Source organism: Wyeomyia smithii, chromosome 3, assembly GCF_029784165.1.
Source record: "Wyeomyia smithii strain HCP4-BCI-WySm-NY-G18 chromosome 3, ASM2978416v1, whole genome shotgun sequence".
Classification (NCBI taxonomy): Eukaryota; Metazoa; Arthropoda; class Insecta; order Diptera; family Culicidae; genus Wyeomyia; species Wyeomyia smithii.
This window is the reverse complement of record NC_073696.1, coordinates 85,780,311-85,799,153: the sequence shown is the minus strand read 5'-3', so window position 1 is coordinate 85,799,153 and position 18,843 is coordinate 85,780,311. Positions and strand designations below refer to the sequence as shown.

The 18,843-nt window shown below is 37.7% G+C and overlaps 1 protein-coding gene across 3 annotated transcripts in view; it reads right to left on the bottom strand.

Annotated features, from left to right (window-relative positions):
* Positions 1 to 18,843, bottom strand: part of LOC129727117 (zinc finger protein chinmo) — a 175,244-nt gene that overhangs the window by 138,546 nt on the left and 17,855 nt on the right. For 2 of the 3 annotated variants that reach the window (XM_055684596.1, XM_055684593.1), the window contains exon 1: positions 9,780 to 10,056. The exons of the other annotated variant lie outside the window; for it this stretch is intronic. The gene's annotated coding sequence lies outside the window, so the exon portion shown is untranslated. Of the gene's footprint in view, positions 1 to 9,779; positions 10,057 to 18,843 lie in introns of those variants that run through there. 3 annotated transcript variants of the gene reach the window in all.

Sequence of the window (18,843 nt, the reverse complement as noted above, 5' to 3'; positions counted from 1 at the left end):
TCTTCGCCAGCATAGACCTCATAGACCGCATAGAGCAATGAATGCACACACGGAAAAAGGTTCCGCCGACCGACTGGCGTGGGGCAGTTATTATTTCAATTCAGTACCCTGTTTGTTATTATATTCGTAGAAAGAAAAAAAAAGTTCAGCAAGATTTTCGGCATCTCTAATCTCACTAGTGTCTTCAGGGCAAGTCACTTTTATCATTCCTCCAAAATGGAGGACGTTGCGAGGGGGCGGGAGAAATTTAAAGCCACCTCACCAGTTTCCCCTCTAGGCAGAATGAGTCTGGCGGTGTAGTTGCCTGTACCTACCAGCAGCGGTACTAGCTGGTGAAATAGTTGCAACATACATTTCGGCACAACAACAACGGTTGCAGTGTTTCTACATCCGAAAAGAAAACAATGTAAATAAAATAGTGGGAATCGGCTGCCTTTTTTCCGTTGGATCACTTTCCCAGGCATGCATGCATGCATGAAAGCAGCCTGCTCGTAGCGAAGCTAATAGCTAGGGTCACACAGATTGGATGTCTTTGGCAGCAGCTATTTAGTAACAACTGCGGATGGCTTCAGCGTCTAACCGGAAGGTTGAGTTGCCTCCCCATAGATTATCATTGTGCGGAGAGATTTGTCTGTTTATATGAAGCAATCTAAGATAAAAGAAACGGCGAACACCTAAAGATGATAAGCCTATTTCCTTTATTGACAACAAACTGGGGTTTTATATGCGAGACTTGTGTCGAATTTCGAGCAGCAGGGCTAATCCGATAAACCTATTGATTTAATACTTCAAGCGTTCACTAGGAAAACAAATAATTTTCTATCGAAACTTGTAATTGTTTCTTTACCAGATTATGAAGAATCGAGAACTCAATAATATAGAATCTCAAATTCTACACTCGTGTTTTTAAAATTTGATAGATTAACAACAGATAACGTTTTATCAGTATTAACCTGACTTTTGAATTTCACCAATAGGAACACTGATTTCAATCCCCCGAATCTAAACCACTCTCCATAACCAGAAATGATATATGGTATCAAACCCCTTATGCTCACCTAAATGTTTGCAACTTATCGACTACCGTTTCCAGCGAGTAATTTTGTCATAATGTAAGTCCAGTTGTAGTGTAATATGATCAGTATGTTAAGCAAGGATGATGGCCCTGATGATGGTCCCATAAAAGAACCGAAACGTCGGTGATGAGCGAATAGCAATCAACGCTTTTCATTAGACTGCAAGTCAAAATATTGAAAACCCAAAGCTGTCCATGTGGTATGTGGATGGCCCCTCAGTATGTCACAGACACATTAGTTGCAGACAATGAGCTAGACTATTCGTATTTATAACTATAACTATAATAAAATGTTAAAAAGCCAGTAATCTTTAATAAACCCCTGCAATTTTTCCTGAAACTGACAATAATCAGTGGTGAAACTTCGGACAGTATTAAAACAAAGTCGTGCTACTTTTTCGAGATTGCTCATCCGGAAATATACCCAACGTATATATTTATTTCGTCAAGCAAATGTAGACTGAACACAGTTTTAATTACAGTTGTTACTTGCAACGTTTACAGTGTTATCTTACATACTAAACATTATTTCTAGTGTATTTTAGAGCGCTTTTAATTCGTTTTTTCGACATTATTATACCAAGAGCTCCGCAATGTAGATTATACTAACGCATTATGCGATTGACGGAACCATTTACTGCATATATTGTTCTGCATCGTTTATGCAGATTAATGAGCATGCAACGTGCTTCATACGAGGGAAGATGAAATACAGTCCAATTCAAATTGCGAAGCGCGTGTAAAAGGAATTGTTTCTAACCGATTTTACGCGTTCTTCGTCCGCAATCGGTCTTACATATGTCAGAACCAGCGATGCCAGATATATAGATAAATCTGTATTATACAGACTTTCTGTGTTGCGATACAGACATGCATAAGCCTACAGATTTTATACAGACATTTATTATAATACAGATATTACACAGATATCTGATATTCTACATAATCATTTTTCCAGTATACACAAAAAACGAACACAAAAACCGAGAGTCACTGTAGCGGTTGCTGGAAAAAGAGAACTACGAACTGAACACTTTGATGAGCATAGTAATCTTGCGTCTTTGAGAGTGAAATCTTGACAACGGGACTCGAGTCAGGCTATAGAGTTTTCACCGCCCCTGTGGGCACAATAGGCACTACTTTGCCTGCTTCGCTCCCAGTAACAAACAACTCGATCGATTGCCATGCAGGTTATACTGGTATAAAGACCGTTTGTTCTATTCGAAGCATTATCCAACGTTGGAGAATTACTTAAAATGTCCCAAATCTTAAAGGTAGTATTTTTATAACCGCGAGACTTCTGCCATCATGTGTCAGTTTAGCTACATTACACTTTTCTCCGAAACCCTGCACTACCTTACCATTCCCATCCTAACCATAACGACGATTTTTATCACAGGAAAGACTCTTTCTTCTCTGTCTGTTTAATCGACCAACTATGATAGACTCTAACCAGAACAATCAAAACAAGCAATAAAACAAAACAATTTGACAGGTCGACGAATAATTAGGCGTCAATGTATTGGTATTTTTTTTTTTTTCGCAGCGGTATACAGACTTATACAGACATTTTTTTTGTATTATACAGACTTGTCAAAAAAAAAGTCTGGCATCTCTAGTCAGAACCAACTAATAAAGTTCAGTATACTATTCGCTTTATGATGATAGCGTTATAATGTTCTGTAAACGTTAACTCGGTATTTAGGATAACTCCTAAGTCCCTAACAATCTTGCATTTCTTAACAGTTATTATATTACGTTGTTATCATATTACGTTTTATGACAGTGACATGAAGTAGGTTTCCATTGTAGTAAGAGTGGAAAAAATTACCATCTGCCTGGAATTCTTTTGCGTCGCTAAAACTAATTTTTTCCATAAAGAGTTTCATGTCCTCTGCCTTAGTATTTTTATTCAGCTAAGTATTAAGGAAATGCAATCTACACGCAAAAAAAAAGAAACAAAAAAGAAATGGACCCAAATGCGAACCCTGGGGCACCTCAGAGGTGAGAGAAATGGGCTTTGAGAGTTCATCCCTTGTAGGAGCTTATGACCACTGCTACCATTGGTTAGATATATTGTGGTAAGATCATTTTGAGAGTTCATATCGAAACCGAACTATTTGTCTCCGATTCGTTAAATACAATTTAACTTTTTAAGATTGAGAGTAATGGTCTAGGAGCTGCAGGTAATAATTTAGCGGCAACGGCTAAATAAGATGGTCTAGTCTATTATCTATTATCTATTATCTAGAGTCGTTCGGAATAACCTTTTCCTACGAATTCCTTTTCGACGTTCAAATTATGGGACAAACGGAGCTCTCATTGGACTTCAGCGCGTTTTCAATAGTGTATCTTCCAGTTTCAACTACCATCTACCTCGCTCTAGTATTAGGAGTAATTTTTTGAATATTTTGAGATACAATCATTAGGACCAGATTGAGTCTGTTGATGTCGTACGAATAAATAAATAAGATGGTCTAGTCTATTATCCTGGCGAATCGCGACGTGGCGGTGGTGATGAACGACGAGACCCATCTCATCCTGGATGGCAACGACTGGCAGGGCACTGTCGTATTTCACTTCCCCCACTGAGAAAGTGAGCTCCGAGGTGAAGTTCATTTACATACCAAGTTCCCCAAGGAGGTACTGCTGTAACCGACAATCAGCGAGTAGGGGATGTCAAAGCCGCTTTTTTTTCGTTCTGGACTGGCCGTGAACGGGGAAATTTATAGTACGAAGTACCTGCCGGAAGTTGTGTCGCTCATCAAGAAATGCCATAATGGAGAAGACGCGGTTTTTTGGCCAGATTTGCGGCGGCCCACTATTCGAAGCGATCGTTGGAGGAGATAGAGCGGTTGAAAATCGATATGGTACCCAAGTCGTCGATCCTGCCTAGCGTCCCCAAGCTGCGTCCCGTCGAGAACAAAACGTAAGATCTACTCCACCAATTTTGTAGCAAAAACTGAGGGGGAATTGGTAAATAAAGCGAAGAAAGTGCTATACTATGCCTACACTCATGTTTTCGTCCGCCATGACGAAAGTTCTGGTTAACTGCCGCTTGCAAAAGCGTAGAATTTTTTTTTGCAAATAAGCTAACATAATTACCCTTCATGGGAACTTTATCAAACTCAATTATCTGTCTTAGTTTTTTTCACTACGGGTAACGCTTGATTAGATTCACCATTTTTTCCCCGCATACGTGACACCCAGATCCTAACAAAGTCTCATTGTCCAATCATGGATGATGAGATTTACGTCAAGGCGGACTTCCGACAGCTTCCGGGGCTACTGTTTTTCACTGCCCAGCACAAGTTTTATGTTGCGAAGGAAGTAAGAAAGTAGAAACTTTCAAAGTTTGCCAAGAAATACCTGATTTTGCAAGCGATTTACTCATGGGCCAAGAGGATTGCGCCGTTCGCGACTACCGGGACCATAAACGAGGAAATCTACCTCAATGAGAGTCTACAGAAGCGTCTGCTTCCTCTGTTGGAGCAACACGACGAACCTACGATCTTCTAGCCAGAAATTTCATTTACATACAAAATGAAAAGAAGGGGACCCAGATGCGGAACCTTGGGGCACGCCAGAGGTACTTGGAGCGGAGTTTATTTTGAAAGCATACTACCTACTGCGAATCGTTAAATATGACTGGAACCAACATAAGAGTCAATTCCACGATAGTTGCGAATATCACATTCGTACCTAATTTACAAATATCCACTTAAAAGAATGGTGGCGGTTTTCTTCGAATAATGCAATATAAACATCCTTAAAGAAATTCTCTAGAAGATCCCAAATTTTGGATGAGTTTTCACTTACATGCATTATTGACGAAAATTTACTACTTTTGAAGTCCGTGTCCACGCAGTTGAAAAAAAAAATGGGTAAGGTTTGACTTCATTTTCGACCTTACGATTATACTCTTTCTGGGTGGTGGACAAGGTTGAGTTGACTTCTTATGTCTAGGTAATTTCGCAAATTGGTGATGGTTTGTATCTTTTTTAATTGTAATATTAGGTTCCAAGTTTGGGAAACAATGTATCTATCAATTGTGTTCGGAATCCATTGAGTGACAGAATGATGTCTGGGACTCTTGTAAAATTTTGATGAGATGTTGACTTTTCAAAGGTTTTTCTTAACAAGATGCTAAGCTCTACATATTTGAAACACTATTGAGAATTCGAATCTGGTAACGCTGAATTTGGATTGATAAAATTTCAAATAGTTTTATTGTTATGTTTTTGATAGTTTTTTATAAGCTTGCTGCTTTCGGATGAACGAAATTCTAAGGTTTCCTGTAAAAGTTCTGATTGAAAAATTACAGAATCAAAGGGGATAATATTCGAGTTCATCACCATATTACTAAACTTCGATCTTTAAATACTGGACGTGAATTAGAGGCATACGTTAATAACGAAAATTAATAAATTGTCCTCTGTTATTAAAAGCAAGTTTTGAATAAAGTTGAAACACTTTTTCAATGTGTCATTGCAATAGATCATTTGAACCCATAGAAAACCTTAGATAAACTTCGAACTTTCTCTAGAAAGAACGCCAATTTTTCACTATTAAATGACATCCAGTGAAAAATAACATGCAGCAAAATGATCCCTTCAAATCACTCCGGTTCAATTTACCGCTTAATTTTTCAAACTCTCCGAAGAACCCTTTCTTTCGGGGGAAAAGCTTTATTTAATTTACCAGCAATTACCACCGGCGGGAAAGTCAGTCATTAGAATCGCGGAAATGGCCATCGGGCCGATTAGATCGCATCAAGCTACGACGGCGAAAGACAGCAGCCAGGGAGTAATCATAATTCTTCTTTTCCTACCGAGCCTCTCCAACGACGAATCTCCAATGCATCGCATCGCAAAGCAGCGAACCCGGCCGCAGCCAACCGAAAAAGAGTGATTAAAATGGAATAAAAATCGTAATAAAAAAAAACATACCCCAGCGAGAATTACCCAGGAATGCACCGCCATTGAGGCTAATGCTGCTGCTTCGTGGGTCTTTCTAGCGCAGCTCGGTGCTCTTCCCATTAGCCATGAAAGGTTATTTTCTTCAATTATTTCAGATGCGTAAATGCTTTTTCTCCGGCCTTTCTCGTGCACGACTGTTCTCCTTCTTCGGGACAAAGCCCAAATGCGCTCTGGAACCGTTGCTTGGTGCTACACGAAGAAAAAAAAAAGGATCCAGCGGGCGCGCGGGCGGCTCCTGCCTGGTCATCTGTGGTCATGCACTTTCGGACCGATTTTCTGCCATCTCATCCTAATCAACGGTGGAAGAAGGTGGTACCGATGGTTAGTGCACCTAATAAGTGCGCACACGGGTTCGGTTTGTATTGACCCGGGACTCCGTCCTTAACAAACGTAACTAATCTTACAATGGACCTCAGATTTGTAAGATGAACATGCTTTTGCTAATTTGGATGTTCTCACAGTGGAATTTTTACTATGGAGCATTTTTTACGGAAGGCCATGTATCTTCCTGTAGGATGTTGCTTGTAAAGGGGACCTACAAACGCGAGCCATTCGACTGTCCCTAAATTACCACCAATTCAACTTATCGGTTTAGGTTCAGTATACTGAACTTCAAAAGAGAGAAGAAAAGCACTTTGATTTGTTTCCCGTCTCTCCCTTCTTTTCAATGCACCACGCAATGGACTGCTGCACTCGGCGGTTGTGGCTCTACGCCCGGGAACAAGGGCATCGGTGAAAGAGTTCGTCGGAGAGCTTCAACAGCACTCACTTGAACGATTAGTTTTGGTCTATTTTAGGAGGGGGCATCGAACCTGGTCGAGCGTGTAATGAAGGAGTTCGGGTTCTTCGGCGATGGATGCAATCAATTTGATTGGCTTGCATTTTTTCCCTGAAGAACCATAGCCACGGTTGGTCCCGCTTGCCTGCACCGTGCGATCGATGTCGGTGTTGAGCAGTACTGTACAGCTAGTATGATTTGAGCGATTCAAAATGAAGTGGAGTTAAAATTGAAATATGGTTTTGTTAAACCTGATCTTGCGAGTTTTCTTTTGTGGGATCCATAAATCCAACAGAAAGAACGATTCACAGCATGCATGTTTCTGTGAGTGATAGCTGACAGAAAGTAGATAGCTTGGGCTGAGCCCATTCAGATGCAACATAATCGTCCTTGAACCCCAGTCAATTACATCATCCCAAACCATCGCTGTCGTCGTTTTCTGACATTTGCGGTGCTGATTTCGCGACTGCCTTCACTCATCCCAGATACAGGGCGCCACACGATGTGTAGGCACACACATTTCTACGGCAGTAAAAATATTGCATTATTATCTGTAATTTTCATCTAAATTTTCTGTAATTCGTTCCGCCTCATTTGGCCGATTTCAAACCCAATTTCCATGATTACGCTCCACCCTGCAGCTCCACCTCGTGCTAGCAACAATGGCATCATCTATCGTGACCATTGTTATACACACTTTTTCGCATAGAATCAGTGCAGAAAGTCTCGCGCCTCCCCGGGTCCTCGGACCTGGACGATACGGTCCACTTCGGGAGAGCCTCGATGATGGGGAGGTAAAACGGAAAAAATGTGTAAACCACAACAGATGATTTTGATTGCGGTAGCAGAGGCCCACCAGGCCAAGATTACATGATGCTGTCGTCGTTTAGACGCCAGTTCCTCGAAGACGATAGCATAACTAGCTGGCTAACGGCTCCTGTTTTTACCCTCTCCCCACATGCGACAGGAATATGCGGGTGCGAGGCTGGAGATGATGATAATAATCATTTGCTTCGCATCGTTCCACTGCACACTGCTGTCTGGGTGTATGTATGCGGGTGTATGTAACGCACGCGCCATCCTTCAGTGCGTGGTTTTTGAGTTCAGGAAGGAAGTCACTGTGTTACGGAAGGCTACGCAAGAAAATATTGGTTTTGAACCAAGACTTTTTCCGGTTCCTTAAAAATAATTAATAGCAGTTCATACATGTAATATCATGCACATTTGACCGAACAGGATAACTAATAAATATTCAATAAAATAATAACAATACTAGGGATGCATTTTTTATTGTGCCCCAATTTTTTTAGCCAAAGATTACTTATGTAGGAGAGCACGATGCTTTTGAATTGGCCTCATGATATTCGCTACGGAAACGGCGTGTTATCATAATACAATAAAATTCTTGATAAGTTGAACACCCATAACAAAAACTATAGCAAAATAAAAACAGTTCACAATTGAAAAATAGACCAACAACGACTTTTTCCTAACGAATATTTTCATATGTTTTAAAATTTTATTTCAACTAATTTCATTGCTGTAGAACAGCTGAATAAGAGCTCTAACAAAAAAAAAATCATTGGAATATACTGCACAAAACTAAAATAATGGCGAGGTTTCGAATAAACTCTTGCGGTTGACAAACAATTATAACATAAAGTACCGAACCTACATCGAGTAAGAATAAAAACTTAATTTACTATTTTTCCGCAAACTCGCGAGTTTAGTAATTCAGTGAAGCAAACATTTTCATTACTATTCTCAGGAATTTGAATGGTAAAATCAATGAATCAAATACTTGAATATACTCACAACAATTTACGCCTATTTCAAAACATCAACCGACATACCTGCAAGAAGAAGAAAACAAAATATTATATATCAGTAAACCGTTGAATATACTTAAGAAGTTAACGAAATTAAACTGCAATAAAATTATGAAAATGCATCAACACGTGTATGCGTAGCTTCACACCTGTCCAGGGCCATTTTCGACCGTGAACCTTTCCCCACACAGTTCCGAAAACTAAACAGCTGAAACGCTAAGACGCCCCCGTGAACATTACCCCAAGCGTGATCTCCATTAATTATCATCTCATTTCGCCACAAGCTATCGGACATTTAAGACCACTCCACAACCTTTCCTATTCGCTCGTATTTCGCGCTGCTATGCGTTCAACAACGCACTGCGTTAAACGCATAGATCTAACAAAAAGTAGAAATGCTTTCCCCTGCGCTTCGTTAGCGGGTTAGAAATTTTACGATAAACTATCAACATAAACTATAAAGCTGTTACAACTTTACGATGCGGCCAAGTTTTGGGTTAGTGCAATCCAGACGGACAAAAAAGTCCGAGGCCATAAATATGTAATGCAACCCAGCTTGACGCGCTAACTGACCTCTCTGTCGGCTTTCGGGCCCCCTTATCGGTTGTGGAAAGTATAAAAGGTGTTCGAAAACAGAGTAGGGTTAGAAAAGGGAGGTTGAGCGGTTTCGTTGTTAAAATGCTGATTCGGTCGTATGCTTCCGTTATGCATTAGAACTAGACGAAAACTGGATGCATGTACGCGAACAGAGATTAAGTCATCACTTTTTGGTTGTTGAATTTGTTGACGAAAGATTGAAAAGAAAGATTGTTGCCTTCAACATCAATGTAACACATTTGATATATGATCAATTTGCACGAAGGATATTAACTAACATTCAAGTAGTTATATTTTTATTTGCGACTGAACTTGCGAAGTACATACTCCTAAATTGCCATTTTGATCACGTATAATGGTGTGCAATAAGGTGTTTAAAATCTATACAAAAACTATAAAACTCCTTCCTACAGAATAACAGCTCCACGAAACAACCGTTACCGAAAACCGATAATAAAAATAACACATGCATAAACTTGAGACGAAGAAAACTAACAAATAAGTGCTTAAATAACTGTTACCTGAATCTAATCAACCTGCCTGCTATCGCCCTATAATGTACGAAACAAAAGAATATTGTATTACACATCCAACAGCGTACGAAATAGCCACTTTTTTTTTTGTTCACACAAAAAATAGCCACTTGATTCGATAGCCAAGTGAACAATACCGGCACTCGTAGTAACACCCGAAAGTAACTGCAAAATTGACTCTCCAGTATGCGCGATGCGTGCAAATCTGCATTTCTCATACACACTGGCGGCGGCGGCGACGACATCAGACAGCACAAAAAACCTCCGACAATCCGAAGACGTCCAAGTGTTTGTGAGTATCCGAGCTATCAAACGCAACAAAAAGGAAGCCCAAACGCCTTCTAGTTCGTGAAGATCTGCAAAAGCCGATGTACCCAGCGAGTGCGGCAAAGAACCGTCACGTTTGTGTGTGCCGAAAAAACGCATTCAATGACTGCACGAAACTGTTCTATCGAATGCCAACAGAGTGCAGCGCAGCTCGGGTGACAACTAGACGAAAAGAGATAGACATCCGAGCTTCGCACCATCAAACCAGCGAAGCGTTATTGTGTAATAAAGAGTAGAGTTGTTTACCAACACTTTTGGTACTACTATTTATTATCGTACTCCAAACCCGATCGTCTCTTTGCCTGTTTGATATTCCAGCCACGTTGGACCGGGTGTATCGTGTATAAGTGCAACTAGAAATGGAACAACATACGATAACGGCGAAATCGTTGTTTTGGTATTTGACAAAACCGACAAAACCAATCGAATCAGACAGCAACATGGATCGTAAAACACTAAACCGTACGAAAAGATAAGTTTACTGTACCTGTAAGTAGATAAACACGGGAAAAATAAGGCCAACTATTTTATTCTTACGGCTTAGTTATTAACTTAGGCGGAACAATTAATGCTTACTTTCAGTAACAATATATCATGTGTAATAATTTATTTTCACAGTCTTTTTTTACATATATCATGGTTATTTCGGATAAGTATAGCCGAAAAAAAATTTTCAACATAAACTGAAATATCAACATAACTTCACATACATCCAAATATTCTCCTTCGGAGAAAATGAATTATTATTGCAGTTGTTGATTAGACAACAATCTCGGCATTGATCTTATCTAGTCTAGTCTACACTAACACAGCCAGTACTTGAAAGGATCCTGGAAAATTATATCCACCATTTTAAAAATGGTTTCCATACATTTTTCTTGTCAACGGCCAGGCCTACTGTGTAGCGCAATATAATACAATGTAATCTAAGAACGGGGACAATCCGTACCAACCGATCCGTATGTAAGGAGTAATATACCTTATTCGTTGGGAGTGATAAAGCTAAGAAAGTACACTCCTTTGTTGACCAATCTCCTGGGATGGAACATAGGTATTTCCTCCTAATGTTCGGGTTTCGAAACCAAGGATATAGCGCCTTTACTCGCTTCAACTGTTACGGTTGGAACTTGAGTACTAACTCTGGTCCTAGCATTTTTAGCTTATGATTATAGCGCCATTACTCGCTCTCTGAAAGAAATATGAATTAAGTAATATATTTGAGTTCAATAAATGCTAAGAGTCTTTGTATATCCCCTGTTTCTTAATAGGAAAATGCAGGAACAAACGTCCAAAAGCCAGGAAAATCATAGAATAAGAGCCTAAAATCGGGTAAAATGTGTGTAAGAACTTTCAATAGATATTTGCAAATATCACGCACTGAATGATGAATTCAAAACCATATTGAAAAACTATACTACAACAATCTCGGCATTGACCTTATGAATAAAAACTACACAAATTGACTACTTTAAACGTTTTAAACAACTATTAACAACAGATTAATGTTGTACAAAACCACGTACAAACCTTCCAGCCGTTATAAATAATTGTAAAAACGTTTTAACCGCGATTATTAAAAGAATCAATAGACAACAACTTCATATAATTATATGAAAGACGAAACATAATTGTCGTAATTCATATAATTGCGGAAAAATATGTACAGAAATTAACAGCCTTGTAAACCCCCTTGAATCGCACAGCATTTAGAAAAATCAGAAGGGTTGTGTGCAAAGCCACGACCGTAAATTGACGAAGAACTTCATGAAGCTGTTTGCTACATTACTTGCATTGTTCAATTCGAGAGTGCACATAAGACGGCCCCAATATAAGGGAACGGCTAAAATTACCAAAATGAGAATTTCATATTCAGGATGTTTTGAGCAAATCATTTTGTAGGTTTTGAATTATATTTCCATAATTGTTTAATAATATCTTGATACGCAAAACGAAAAACGCCTCCAAAGTTACTTTTCTCAAAAATGAAGAAAAAGAGTTTTTCTGAATATGTTGGAATATATAGAATCATATTAAAGCTGTTATGGTATGCTTGCATTCAATTGAAAGTTTGTTATATTAGCTTCCTAAAACTGAAAAAGTAATTTATTTTAACCCTACAGAGTCTACCGCAGGCCACGTAGAAAATATGCGGAATTTTCGTAATTTTGACCATAAAAAACATTAAATGTAAGCACGTGTAAGCACATTCCTGACAGTGTGCCTGAAAGTCTTGCTTGTGCTCTTCAAGAATCAATGTTAAAAGTTTGCGTTTTCGTAAAAAAAAGGTGATTAAAAGTATTTCATTATTTATGAAAAATTTTGAATTTTTGCGTCTGACGTTTTTTTTATTGTTTCGAAAATTAATAGAATTTGCCTCAATTCACATGGTTTATGGACAGCCTTTTGTCATTACATCATTTTTCTCAAATGAGAAAATTATCTAAAACAGGAAAGTAACAACAAAAAATTAAGTTTGACCGAGAAAATTAATTTTCCGACCATTGTGGAGTGGTAGCAAACTTGTCTTTTAACGTAGGACTATGACTAACTTTAGTAGAGAAGTAAAAAGTGTAATGAAAATTTACCCTCTTAGCCGTTATCTGCTCGACGGGGTACCCGGGTACCTTTTTAGGTTTCATAAGACCAAATTTCATAGTTCACCGCAATCAAAAGTGATAAAACTCAGGGACATCTCAAAGCTCATTAAAAGGCAACTTTAGATAATTTTTTTACCCCTTGAATGCCCGACGGGGTACACAATTATTGTAATTCTTGTAATTTTGACAATTTTCTTCCGATTTCGATACTTTTAGCACCAAACGATTGAATAGCTTCTCTACTTTGAAATCAGCGTAAGCGGTGCCTCGAAAAAAAAAATTCGTTACAAGAAATCCGGTTTTATCGGGGATATGTTCCGAAACTGTGAAAATTCGAGAATACTTTTTAGCTGTTTTGAATTCCAGAAACCGGAAGTCGCCATTCTGATATTCAAAATGGCCAATAAGCTGGTTTGTAAGACATCATCCCGATTCTGGAACTTATACGAGGTATCAATTATAATTATACCAATAATATTATCAAATATTCATAAAAATTCTCAGTTCCGAAACATATTTCCGAAAAAAACCGGTTTTCCTGGAATGAGGAAATTCTTCAGGGCACCGCTGGTACTAGTATCAAAGTAGATAAGTTGCCTAATCATTAGGGTGTCCCAAAAAAATCGATGTTGAAAAAGTCAAGGTGCTCAGCCCTAAATTGAAAGATAATGTTATTTATAGCATTTTTGTAGAACATTTCAACCTTCTAAAAAGTCGTTTTCAGGTTGCCCAAACGTGATTTATGAAAAAATGACTTTTTTAAGCTACAAACCCACTCTTTTGCCCTTTTTTTAAATCTGTTCGATTCCTAAATTTATCCATATATTTGCATTTGCAAACATGCATTTTAACAAATATGTTAAATAACTGTTCAACTTTGGAAGATAAAATATAACAATGTTCAGAAATCAAATGCATTTTTGAATGACTGATAGATAGAAGTAGAAGGTTTAAAAATTCAGAAAAATCTGCGAAAAAAGTTAGAACGAAAATTGTGTTTTTTAGTGCCCTCTAATAGAAAACTCAATGCTGCTCGTAATATGCAAGAGATAGAAACATGCTGTCTTCGGCAAAGTTTCTCGTTTTAAGATAACCTTAAACTTTGTCGAAGACACCTTGCGTCTATCTTACTTTGATCGAAAAGTTAATTTTTTATCTCACTCATTGGTGGATTGATCACCCATCTTTAAAACATTAAAAGATGCATTTTTGAAAACCCTGAAACATCTCCAAACATACCTTATGGTTATAATAAACATTTGAATAACTATTCAGGAAATTATACGCACAAACGGCAAAATAAAACACTGTGCAATGGAGATATTGAGCTTTAGTGGCATTTTTGACAAAATGCATAGTTTTTCATCACCTGTAAAAACGCCTATATCTCAGCCCCGATAAGATATCAAGGATCTTTTTTCATGCAAATTTTCATCTTGAATCCCGCTTTGAAGTAAAAATTTCAGTTCTGGATCCAAAAAATTTTTTATATGTTTTATCTAAATATTATAAGAAAAATTCACTTTTTTGTGATGTTCAGTGAGTCAAATAATTGAATGCGATGCTGAACCAAACCATACAAAATATTTAAACACAACCCCACAAAAATAAAAAAATATATGGAAAAATTTAGGAATCGAACAGATTTGAAAAAAGTGCCGAAGAGTGGTTTTGTACCTTGAAAAAGTCATTTTTTCATAAAGCACGTTTGGGCAACCTGAAAACGATTTTTTAGAAAGTCGAAATGTTCTACAAAAATGCTATAAATAACATAATCTTTCAATTTAGGGCTGAGCTACTTGACTTTTTCAACATCGATTTTATTGGGACAGCCTACTAATCATTCAAAATGACAAAAGAGGCGGAAGAGTGTCGTAAAAATCTGATTTATCTTATTCAAGAAATATATTGCTTAAAATTTTCTCGTGCGATACGTCTTGGCGTTAAGTGATTGGAATGGCAGTTTGGATAGTAACTATCATAGACCACCATTGAAGTTTTAAAACTAACGAATGAACCTATCAGCAAAACGAAAAAAGAGACTGATAGCTGTCGGATCATAGAGAAATAAAAACAAAAAAATTAAAGTTTTCCCGAAAATAATTGTTTTATACAGAAATTACGTATTATCAGCTAACCAAAAATAGTTAAATAAACTTGATTGAAAACGAGTCGTAGAACTACGTCTTACTTTGGTGCCAAACTGTGGAAAGTGTAATGAAAATGGGCCCTCTCAAAATGCATATTATGCTACTACCACTGAACGGGTTTCAAACGCCATTGTATTGATCGAAAGGCAAAGGTTGCTCAAAACTTCTGATATACTAGTTGACATAGATTTTCAATAGTAAATTGTAGAATTTTCATCTCAACTTACAATCAATTATCTTTTTTTTAATTTCTCAGTATTCAACCTATCACCAACTTACTTCTATAGCTGAGAACAAAATGGTGTAGTGTAGAATCGGTCGTACCATGTGCAATTTATAACGCATGAGATGTTATTTGAGTTGAACAGATCCGGAACACAAATGTAGGAATATATCTTTCTAATAGCAATCTTGTTTAAAAAGAACTTAAAATCTATTGAAACAGCAATGGCTAAACAATCCCAAGCTCACTTTCTGTTCGCAATGTTTATTTTGGATCCATGTTGTAAGTGGCTCCACCTTTTTTTTCAAGTATTGTCATTTTCCGAAGTTTCACAACAGTGGAACTATTATGTTGCAACTTGAAAGAAAAGTAATCAAATTCTTCTCGTGTCGGGTGGAAGCAGATAGCAGGAGGTCCCGTACTCTCAATCACGCAACAGTTTATTACGCTGTTGCGTGTTTCATATTGCAGCTGTGCGGCTGTTCGTGCTGATGTTGACTAGTGACAGACTCAAAATTGGAGTTTGCAATACTGTTGTGAAATCAACTTAATCGTCTTTCTCAAGACATTTCAAACATTTTTTTTTTTTTGAATGAAGTGTAAAACATTTTCTGAAACAAATTCATCATTTTCAGAATTTTTTGTTTAAAACAAGGTGTTTAGCTAGAGAAACCTTCATGCACCTTAATATTACCTATTGGAATCATAGCTTTGTTTTCTTTTTGCCATTAATTTAAATAATAAAATTCCGATGATAATAAAATAGACCACATTTATTATTGTTTTTGAAAAACTCATTTTTTATCACTAATCCTGAAGCAAACTTCACTTTCGCCAAACTAGAGTAAAGCACGAGTCATAACTTAACATGAACTTTGAAGTGGAAATGAAGTACGACATAGACTTAACCTGAACTTTCGTGCTGATTAAAAGTACGGATAAAATGCTAACCGAACTTAAGTTTCCGGTGGCTTTATGGTTCACTTTGTGTGAACTTCAAGGTTCCAATGAAGAGGAGCAAGCAGCTTTTCCTGAACCTTCGTGCTGATTAGAAGTACGGATAAAATGCTAACCGAACTTCAATTCTGAGGGTTTTGAAGTTCAGGTGTGAACTTTCTGTGAACTTTAAGGTTCCAATAAAGAGTAATGAGCAGCTTCTACTGAACTTTCGTGCTGATTAAAAGCACGGATAAAATGTTAACCGAACTTTAATTTCCGGGGGTTTTGAAGTTCACGTGTGAACTTTATGTGAACTTAAAGGTTCCAATAAAGGGAAACAAGCAGCTTCTCATGAACTTTCAAGTTGCTTTCAGGTGTTGACGGCCCTTTATTTAGAATGAAGTTCGGTTTGTTAGTAATGTGTCTTATTGTTCAGCAAGAAAGTTCCGCGGAACCAAATCCGAACCTTATGTGAACTTCTAAGTTCGTTTATTAGGTGAAATTCGAACTTCTGGTTGCTTGGGTTGAATTCTGCCTTCTTGACAAAATTCAATGAGCATTCAAAGCAATGAGCATTCAAAGCTAATGAGCATTCAAAGAGCGAAAGAGCGAAACCAAGCATGGTTTAATCAGAGAAGTTTCTTCCGGCTTCGAAGTCTTCAAAATGTGGAAAGAAAACGACACCGACACCAACGTTTCGAATAATTTATATTCTTTATCAGGGCTCGAGAGGACCAATTTCTTGTAAAGTGGCTCTTCGGCTGAGCATTAACTATTTATACAATAATAACCAACAGTATATAAAAGATTACTAGATAGTTTAACGATGCGGAACTCGTAGCACTTTCATGCATACTCCACCATCTTTACTAGTCTGCTACTATCTTGATGTTTGATTGCCTCTGTTATATAATTGTGTTTATTACTGATGTTCGGTGCTATTGAAGAAGCTGAGTTTTAACCACCGTGAAATCATCGTAGATGTTACTTCCCATAAAAAGTATCATTTCTTGTGGAATATGCTGGCGAATGGTTGATTTGCGTGGTGAAAAGATTCCACAAATAAAGAGATCCGCTATCATATTCAAGAAAACTACAATATATATATATATAATATTTCAATTAGGCTGCACGTTTGATTCCATCACTTAGTGATCGCCATCGATATATACTATATATTGTATATTTTGCAGATATAAATCTCTCCTATAGAATAATGTGGGCTGCTAGTTTTTATAGTGATCTATATGTTCCCGTAAAAATAATTAGTCTATTTTAGTCAGTTTTTTTTCTCTATGGTGTATTTCATAAACTACATTTTGACCTCGAAATACAACATGGGTCTGACAAACCGTTGAGTACGTACGTTTTCTAATCAGGTATTCTTGAATTATTAATGAATTTATGTCCGTTCTCCCGAAAAGTTTTGGTCAACTCAAGGTCAACTAAAATCATAAAACCTGTAATGTTTCTTGAGCCTAAAGTAATCCTGAGTACAAGATATAGGACCACTGCAGAACTAAATCAAAATCAGGGGGGATCTATCTGTCAAACATCGTGTAACCAACATATTCGGCAACATGGCGTTTGTTTTGGTTTTTGTTCTTTTTGGTCATGAAATTGATCGATGTAAAATATTATAGCATTGGAACGTTTTTTTTATCGAAAATCGAGAATCCGCGGAAAACTTTCAGGAATGTGTTGTGTAGTGATTTTTCCCCCATTATTGTTCATAGTTAGAAACATCATGGACCAACAAACGTCATTGACCAGAGTTGATCTGCGATAACGCACACATATATAAAATTTGACAGCAGTGAATCCCCTCTGATCAAAATATCAAATAACTCCTTCTAACTTTTTTGTTTCACTACATAAATATCCATATTTTTCAAACTCTTTGCAATTATACAAAAATAGTTTTATGGCAACATTTTTATTATTATAAAGACGTAAAAACGAAAAACTAGTAGAGTGTAAAACCAGCGTTGCCCCAGAGAGGGCATAACTCACCTGTTCAAGTCGAAACGAAGATTCAACGGAATGATTTCACTTGATGTTGAGTGACATCAGGGTTGTTTTTGGCATCAGGAAAACAGGATTGTTCTGCGGAAATGCCTTAAAGGTTTTATAGAAAACTATAATCACCGTAATAAAACGAAGCCTTTATTCGGAAAACGTTTATATAGCTAAAGCTTCGAAATTGACAACTTTGAGCTATTATGAGTTTATTGTCTGAGGTAATCCACCTTTTGAAACAATTTCTTTAATATGATATATATCAAATATCTGATTACCTCATAGTACAATTTCATTTCGCGAAAACCTAGAACCACATCGTAAAAACAACATGTCTTCGCTCAGCTTAATCCATTTTTAAACCCAGACGTCGTCTCGTTCCAAGGTCCAACACATTCCCAGTATCGTCGCCCAAACCCGTACGCATAAATCGTGTAAGCTAATATACTCCAAGCTCAGCAGTGTAATGCACCCGGGTCCGCATCGTGACAACACAAAGCTTATTGAAAAAATAAAAGCAAACACAATGGCTAGGTCACGAGCTTCTCGCGGTGCTCGGTGGTAAGCTCGATGGATTGCAGGTACAGTGACACCCACTAGGTAGTAGCAATTTGACACCGCGTGGCCGCGTGAGCAATTTCAAACATTGAAACGTCTCTGACGTGCGACGAGGGCCAGGTTTACAATTGCGCAATTCGTAACGTATGCGTGTGCCACTAATTTGACACTTAATTTGGCGTCACACTACTGGCTGCGTACCTACTTGTTTTGTTCCAGATTTATTATGCAGCCTGTCT